Here is an 8305-nt window from a genome sequence, read left to right as displayed (position 1 = left end):
TCTCCCATTGTGAGAATGATGACAAGTGTCTTAGCCACAGCTCAAGATATTCTTACTATATGACAATTTATAATGTAGAGAAACCCTACACATGTAAAGAATGTGACAAAGTCTTCAACAATTATTCAAACCTTTTTGTACATCAAAGAATTCATTCTGGAGAGAAACCCTACAAATGTGAAGAATGTGGAAAAGCCTTTAACCAGTACTCACATCTTTCTGTACATAGAAGAATTCATTCTGGAGAGAAACCCTACAAATGTGAAGAATGTGGAAAAGCCTTTAAAGATTCCTCAACCCTTTCTGTGCATAAAAGAATTCATTCTGGAGAGAAACCCTACAAATGTTTAGAATGTGGAAAAACCTTTAACCAGTACGCACATCTTTCTGTACATCAAAGAATTCATTCTGGAGAGAAACCCTACAAATGTGAAGAATGTGGCAAAGGCTTTAAACATTCCTCAAACCTTTCTGTACATAAAAGAATTCATTCTGGAGAGAAACCCTACAAATGTGAAGAATGTGGAAAAGCCTTTAACCAGTACTCACACATTTCTGTACATAAAAGAATTCATTCTGGAGAGAAACCCTGCAAATGTGAAGAATGTGGAAAAGCCTTTAACCAGTCCTCAGTCCTTTCTATACACAAAAGAATTCATTCTGGAGAGAAACCCTACAAATGTGAAGAATGTGGCAAAGGCTTTAAACATTCCTCAAACCTTTCTGTACATAAAAGAATTCATTCTGGAGAGAAACCCTACAAATGTCAAGAATGTGGCAAAGCCTTCAAAGATTCTTCAAACCTTTCTGTACATAAAAGAATTCATTTTGGAGAGAAACCCTACAAATGTGAAGAATATGGAAAAGACTTTAACCAGTACTCACACCTCTGTACATAAAAAAATTCATTCTGGAGAGAAACGTTAGAAATATGAATAGTGTGGCAAACCCTTTAACTCTGGGTCAAACCAGTCTGTACATAAAAAAACATGTGATAGCATGGAAACTCTAGAAATATGAAGAATATGGCAGTACCTTACTTGGTGTTCATAACTTACTGAGCTTATAAGAATTTACACCAAAGAGAAATCCTACAACTGTGTTTGGTATGGCGATGCACTTAAACAGAGCTCAAACTTTACTACACGTAAGAAGATTCATATTGGAGAGAAATCTTACAAATAAGAATAAATTGCTAAGGTTTTAACTGATTCTTAGCCCTTAGTAAAAATAAGAGAAATCATGTCGGAGAAAAAAATCACAATATGAAGGTGTGTGTAAGCTTTATGCCAGTAATCATAGTTTTCTGTACACAGTGGAATTCATGTTTGTGTGTGTGTGTGTGTGTTTGTGTGTGATATTTGGCTGGGGTTGGGTTTGAACCCACCACTTCCGGCATATGGGACCGGCGCCCTACTCCTTGAGCCACAGGCGCCGCCCCAGTAGAATTCATGTTGAACAGAAAGGCTGTGAATGTGAAGAATGTGACAAGTGTTTAACTTCTGCTCAAATCATTCTCTATATGAAATTTATGACAGAAAACCCCTACAACTGTGAAGACAGTGTCGAATCTTATAACCAGTATTCACACATTTCAGTACATAACAAAATTCATAGAGATATTCTACATATGTGAAGAATATGACAATGTCTTTAAATACTTCTCATACTTTTCTAATCATAATTCACACGGAAGAAATACACTACAAATGTTAATGATGTCTTAAAGTCGTGTTTATCCTGTTCAGTAGGGCTAAAAAGAGATAGGGGCAGATGATTCTAGGGCATCCTTTGTCCATAATAAGTTGGAACAAAGTTACCAGAGGGGGCTGCCAGGAAAGAAATGCATTTCAGGAAGGCTTTAAAAAACTGAATTGATGTTTGCTTTACAGAACTGACTCTCAGAGGTAGAGAGGCCCCACTGTAGAGATATGGCCAAGTCCGTAAAAAGGGGTCTTTACAGCATCCATACAAGTATGGTGACAGTAGCCTCAAGGGACCCATTTTCATAAACACAGTAAAATTTTCACCACTTTTATCACAGTTTACAAATACTATGACAATTTCTGGAAATTGCTTTACAGGGATAAAAATGGGAGGACTCTCCATTCAGGAATTTTTCCCCCTTTCTACTAAAAATAGTAAATATATTACCCCCCTCCCCCACCACTTAACATAGATTTGGGAAATTGTCATGAACGGGAAAAATCTCACTAACCTAGGGTGTTCTCCACTTGATAAGGTAGATGTCTTCATTCTCTGGAGTGTACTGTGCTTTAATAAACTTTGACCTTTTGCTCACTTGTGCCTACTTGTTCTGCTCATTTGTTCCACTGTCTTGGTACCAGTAACTATGCTGTGTCACCTGAAACCAAAACCAGGGAACACACACTTGACATCTGTTCCCCTTATGTGATATTTTAGTCCAAAATCTGGGAGGAAAGTGTACATTTTCAGCAAGATAAGGTAATGGAACATTAGACATTCTGAATTCACGCTGCCTGATGCACAGTACTTATTACACTTACAGCTCTCACTCTCTTTGCTTTCCAGGTAATGTAGCTCCTTACCTACCCCTGCTCCATTTTTTTTTTTCCATCTCCACAATGCACACCATCCCCCAGTTGGGCCTAATATTCAAAAGCATAAAAAGGGGCCTCTGGCTCCACAAGCAGAACATTAAAGCAGATTTTTAAGGTCTTGATACGGAAAATTGGGATGAAGAGACAGCAAGAGAAAGCCAGGCCAGCATCAGTTCCCAAAAGCAGTAAGAAGCTTTTGAAATGGTTGCTATTACTATGGAAGAAGGTTGTGAGGAACAGAGTTACTCTAGGTTCAGGCAAGAAACCACCAGGCCAGAGCCCTTCCCGCACCATGACTAGGGGTTCCTGGAGTCAGGAATGGCTCAGGAAGCAGCCTCTGCTGGGGCCATCCCCTCACTACTAGAGAGATGTCCTGGAAGTGACATTTCCCTCTCCTAGAGATGGAGTATCACACTCACCTTCCAGACCCTGTGAAATTCCTGAACCAGCTCTGACTCGAAGTCTTTTAGTTTGCTGGACATGCTCCAGCTTCAGAACAAGGTCCACTTTCAGATAGTGGGAAGGCTGGTTGTTGGGTAGCTGTCTCTGTCACAATAAACAAACATGTTCATAGCGTTAGAGCCACCCCTCTGCTCTCCCCAAATATTCAGGGCCTCTGTTTCCCTCTCTTATATCTTTCTTAAAAAATGAAGGTAAAATACAATCCTACAGGGTACTCTAAAGCCCCTCTGCTCCCTGGTTGATGATGCCTTGTTTATTTTTTTTAGTGATTTCCACCTGGTCTACTCATTGTTTGATGAAGTCTGAACTTTAAGCTAGAGACCTAAATCCTGTAAAACCATCTTCCCAGGCCTTTAAATAGAAAAGACTTAACTGGGATCACATTTCCATTCAAAATAGGAAAAAAAACTTAAAGCAAGCCGGAACCAGTATGTAAGAGAGAGATGTGAATAAACTCATGAATATGAAGAAACATGGGCGGTAAGGAACAAAAATAAAAGGAAAGAGAATGATTTTGTGTAAAACAAACCCTAATAACAATATTTCTCACAAAATAAGTGATGCTTTAAGAAGAAAATATTGTTTTTTGTTTTTTTGAGACAGTCTCAAGCTGTCACCCTGTGTAGAGTGCTTTGATGTCACTGCTCACAGCAACCTCAAATTCTTGGGCTTGAGCGATTCTCTTCCCTCAGCCTCCCAAGTAGCTGGGAGTAAGGCACCCACCACAGCATCCAGAATTTTTTGGGTTATAGTTGTTTGGTGGACCCGGGTTGGATTCAAACCTGCCAGCTCTGGTGTATGTGGCTGGTGCCTTAGCCGCTTGACCTACAGGTGCTTACCCAAGAAGAAAATTTTCTGACAAACATAGGGCTTCAGTACGTCGAAAATGGTCTATGTGGACGGCACCTGTGGCTCAGTCGGTAAGGCGCCGGCCCCATATACACGAGGGTGGCGGGTTCAAACCCGGCCCCAGCTGAACTGCAACAACAAAAAAAAGAATAGCCAGGCGTTGTGGCAGGCGCCTGTAGTCCCAGCTACTTGGGAGGCTGAGGCAGGAGAATCGCTTAAGCCCAGGAGTTGGAGGTTGCTGTGAGCTGTGTGATGCCATGGCACTCTACCGAGGGCCATAAAGTGAAACTCTTGTCTCTACAAAAAAAAAAAGAAAAGAAAGAAAATGGTCTATGTAAGGGATAACATATGTAAAGGTAAATTTATGAAAAATTTTGTATTGTGAACAGGTTGGCCTAACTGAAAAGGGAATTGCCAAGTAAGTGTTAGTTTTGTTTTGAGAATTTGTTTAAAACCTCATCAGATGGCTGTGTTTTTGCTGAAAGTGACAAACATCAATTATTCAGCATCATTCTGCCACAATAGTGTTAAATCTGCTGTTCTGTATTTTCTTCTGCCTGCCTGAAGCTGTATTTCCTTAGGTATGGGTTTTGAGATCACTACTCAAGGTTATGAGTTACTCCTTTGAAAATGAAGCAAAGAAAATTAGGAGCCAACTTTATCCTTTAAAACACTAGCCTCTTTTTCTTACTGCTTGACATATTCACTCCTTCCTCTGTGTCTTTAATTCACTCCACACACATCCTGGCTTTTTGTTGCTAAGATAAGATGACAGACTATGTATGTGTGACTGGTGTCACCCTTGGACATCATATTTTTTCTTTCACAAGAAATGGCCAAACTGGACCATTTCTGGTTGTGGTACAAACTGGGGACTACCTGCGCTCCTTGCTGCCCTTTCTGAACTGTGACTTTCTCAATCAAGTAAAGTGTTTCAAATGGATTTTTCCCCTGCTGCATCAACAGTGTCTCTTTTTTAAACCTGTGGCCTTGATCTGCTCTTGGCTTAAAGGTCTAGTTAGCCACCCCTCAAGTGGAGGCAAATGGTCTGTGTTAAACCTCCTCACGGACTCCCTGAAAAGATCCAGGAAGACACCCCAGATTCTTCTCAGGCTGAATCAATGGGCAGCACTTCCACCGTGGTCAGTAGTAAAACTCGGGGAAGACAGGGAGGTCATGTGACCAAGAGGGCTTGCTGAGGTAAAGGCTAAAAAGAGGTACCCAGGCAGAGGTAAGTCTGAAACTGAGGAATTGAGGGTTGAAAGTGGGTGCATGCTTGTTAAGAGATGCCACCTGCCATTGGAATCTGACCTTGGGACTCCGAGTGAGAGAATGAAGATCTCAGCCCACTCTGGCAACCTGAGATGGGCACAACATTGTCCACAGGTAATACTTGGTCCGTGACAATGATGCCTTTACAAGCAACCATTTGGTACAATGTCTCTAGGGATGCCCAGGGCAAAGGGTAGTCTACCCTCTCTTTACCTATGGAAAGCTGTGGGCCAAGGCTTTCTAAGAAATACTGAGGCTACATATGCATTGCTTAATACTTCACTCTCCCTTGTGACTAAACAATCTGGGTCTGTAGCAGGAGTGACAGGACAGCTGGAACGCAAATTCTTTCTTCAACCTCTTACATGCTAGATTGGAGAAAAAGAGTTGACTCATCAGTTCCTTTCAATGCCTGATTTCCTTGTCTGTTGTTGGGGAGAGAATTATTGTGTAAATTAAATACTCAGGATTACTGATTCTCTAGAAAACAATAGCCTTCCTATGAAGGTACTCCATGAACACACCTGGTAGGTGTTACTCTAGTGTCTGGAAAATGAGGACAAATGGCCAGAAGAAATCAACAACCAGGTAAATTTCTCTATCTGGGAAGAGCTTCCCCATGGGAAACCTCAGGACCACCACAGTAGAGATTCACTTAATACCAAAAATGTTCACACTTTCTAAAATAGGAAGCATTAGTAGACATGGCCACTTTGACAAATTTATGAGATAAATTTGGCTTTCACAATTTGGTGCTTTGGAATAACATGCTACAAATACAGATGAAAGGCAATCTGTTACCCAAATAGCAAATGGTAACAACACTTTTCAATTTTTTTTTGCTTAAAGTTAATGTCTTTAATTAATAATGTGTCTTATATATATTGTTTTGAAATTATTTTGTGAATTATTATATTATAGCTAAGTTAGTCATACAGTACCTCAAAGACAGACACAACATCTTAATTACTATGTATTTCCGAACTGAGCTGACTAAAAAATCTTCTATTTGCACAGCCTGTGGGGCCAAAAAGTATTTTTTGTTCCCAATGCTTTCTTGGGAAATAAAAAAAGGTAGAAATACATAACTCCAAAACATCAAATAACACAGTCAGGAAATATCATTTAATTTTCTACTCAGAGTCAAACACAGAAACTTTATTGCCAGAATAGACAATTTTTACTAAAGTTTTACTGTTCAGTGCTGAAACCACTGTCTGTATAAGATTTATAGGGCAAGCAGAGATTATTATATTTACATGAGCAAATTTCTAATATCTAATTCTGATTTCTAATATCTGGTTAGGGCAAATGGGTAGTCGTTAGAAAAAACTGTAGGTGATACTAATTAAAATACGTTTATAAGTACTGTATAATACATATGATTTAGATATAATGAAAATACCTAAGTATAGACATATAAATGACCTTTCTAAATAAAAGTAATAAACTAAATCTAAAATTTAATTATAGGGTTATAGGTTAATTTGTAATTTAATTATATAGTTATAGGTTAACTGATGACTCCATGCTGAACCTCAGAGTCAAAGCTCTACAGTGGACATACTCTTACTTGACAATGTGAGTGTTGCTTTCTTGGCACTGTTGTTGTTATAATTGCTTGATATTTTGATGCAGCAATCATCTGATTTCTTTTCTGAATGTATTTATCTTCATTCTTTGCGAGGTTTTTGTTTCTGGTCTTTGTCTTAAACATCGTTTTTGTTGAATTTTACGCCTTTTTCGTTTTGTGAAGGCAAAGGGTGGAAACCTAATAAACACATGTATATGTAAAAGGAAAAAGAAAAAGTAAGTCACAGAAGACTAACTCATTCATTCAGCAAATATTTACTAGAGTTTTACCCTGAACAAGATTATCTGGTATTTTGGGATAACAGTAAAAAATCAGTTTTGAACCCTGTACTCTAAAATTGTGTGATCTGATATAAAACGTGTTCAAAATAAGCTTTTTAAAGTGATGTCATCTTTACTGGGCCAATATTTACATTAAAGCAGTGATGTAAAATACAAGAAATAAAATAAAATTTAATTATATATCTGTGTTAATTTGAAGATTCCTTAATATTTTTTTTATTTTTATTAGTTCTCTAATTAACCTTCATGACAATATTCCAACTATGAAGACATTGGGTTCTTTCCTGAGGCTACAGTCTTCTATTTGTAAAATTCTCCAAATCCATTTTCCAAGTTTTAAAGTACTGAATCAAGGATTAAGTTTCAGGATATTTGTTTCCTTCAGTTCACAAGGAGAACTCCAGACAATACACTTAATGACTTATGTGTACAGTAAGAGTAAAGATGCAATAAAATATTTCTAGTAATAAACACTTTAATCTCGTGTGGTATAGCACACAGGTTTAATTACAGGAATTGTGATTTATGGTATAACTTATGACTAAAAGACTCTGGCATATTCACCTGCTTCTCACTGCCATTGTTGTGTTATTTACAAACCATCTGTTTAATGATGGTTCCATGCTGCCGACGATTGATGAGGTCATGGTCAGAACATCGTGTTGCCTCATATCACTGCTGGTCTCCCTGCAGCCATCAGTGAGGTATGTGGACACAGCTTCCTGGTCCAGGACCAGAAGCTGAGCAAATAAGCGCTGTCACTGCAAAGGAATGACTCAAACCTTTGCATCAGGATTATCCTTATATTTGAACAAACCAAGCTTTTCTGGACCAAGAGAAAATAAAGCTTCTCTGAATTCAGGTGTGAAATGAAGTGTCTGAAGAAGGGAATGGAGATGACAGGATCTACCCTGATTTCTGATTCTGCTTAAATTGGTGAATTCTCTAGGAGCAGGCAGCTCCAAAACTTTCGTGTTTATTTTTTTTCCCTTGTCCATACTGATTATTTGGTACACTGGAATAATTCTTTCCAAATAGATCCCCAAACATAGTACAACTAAATACTACCTGGCTAGAGCACAGCCAAGTCCCAGCCAGAACATGCAGTGGATGAACCAGCCCCAACTGGGTGCCACCATGTTGGCAAGGGTGTGTCTTCAAAATGTGATTTTCTTAATTTTTAATTTTTTTCTAATTATAAAGAAATTTATTTAAGATCTGAGGATGACATTTGTGAATTGCTGCTATGCATTTACAGTGGCAAC

The 8305-nt window shown here is 38.6% G+C and overlaps 1 pseudogene; it reads right to left on the bottom strand.

Moving 5' to 3' along the window:
* Nucleotides 1-905: 905 nt before the first annotated feature.
* On the bottom strand, nt 906-8090 carry LOC128573068 (ubiquitin carboxyl-terminal hydrolase 40-like; annotated as a pseudogene).
* Nucleotides 8091-8305: the final 215 nt, after the last annotated feature.

Source organism: Nycticebus coucang, chromosome 20, assembly GCF_027406575.1.
Source record: "Nycticebus coucang isolate mNycCou1 chromosome 20, mNycCou1.pri, whole genome shotgun sequence".
Classification (NCBI taxonomy): Eukaryota; Metazoa; Chordata; class Mammalia; order Primates; family Lorisidae; genus Nycticebus; species Nycticebus coucang.
Note: the sequence above shows the minus strand (reverse complement) of the source record. Positions and strands in the feature narration are given on the sequence as shown.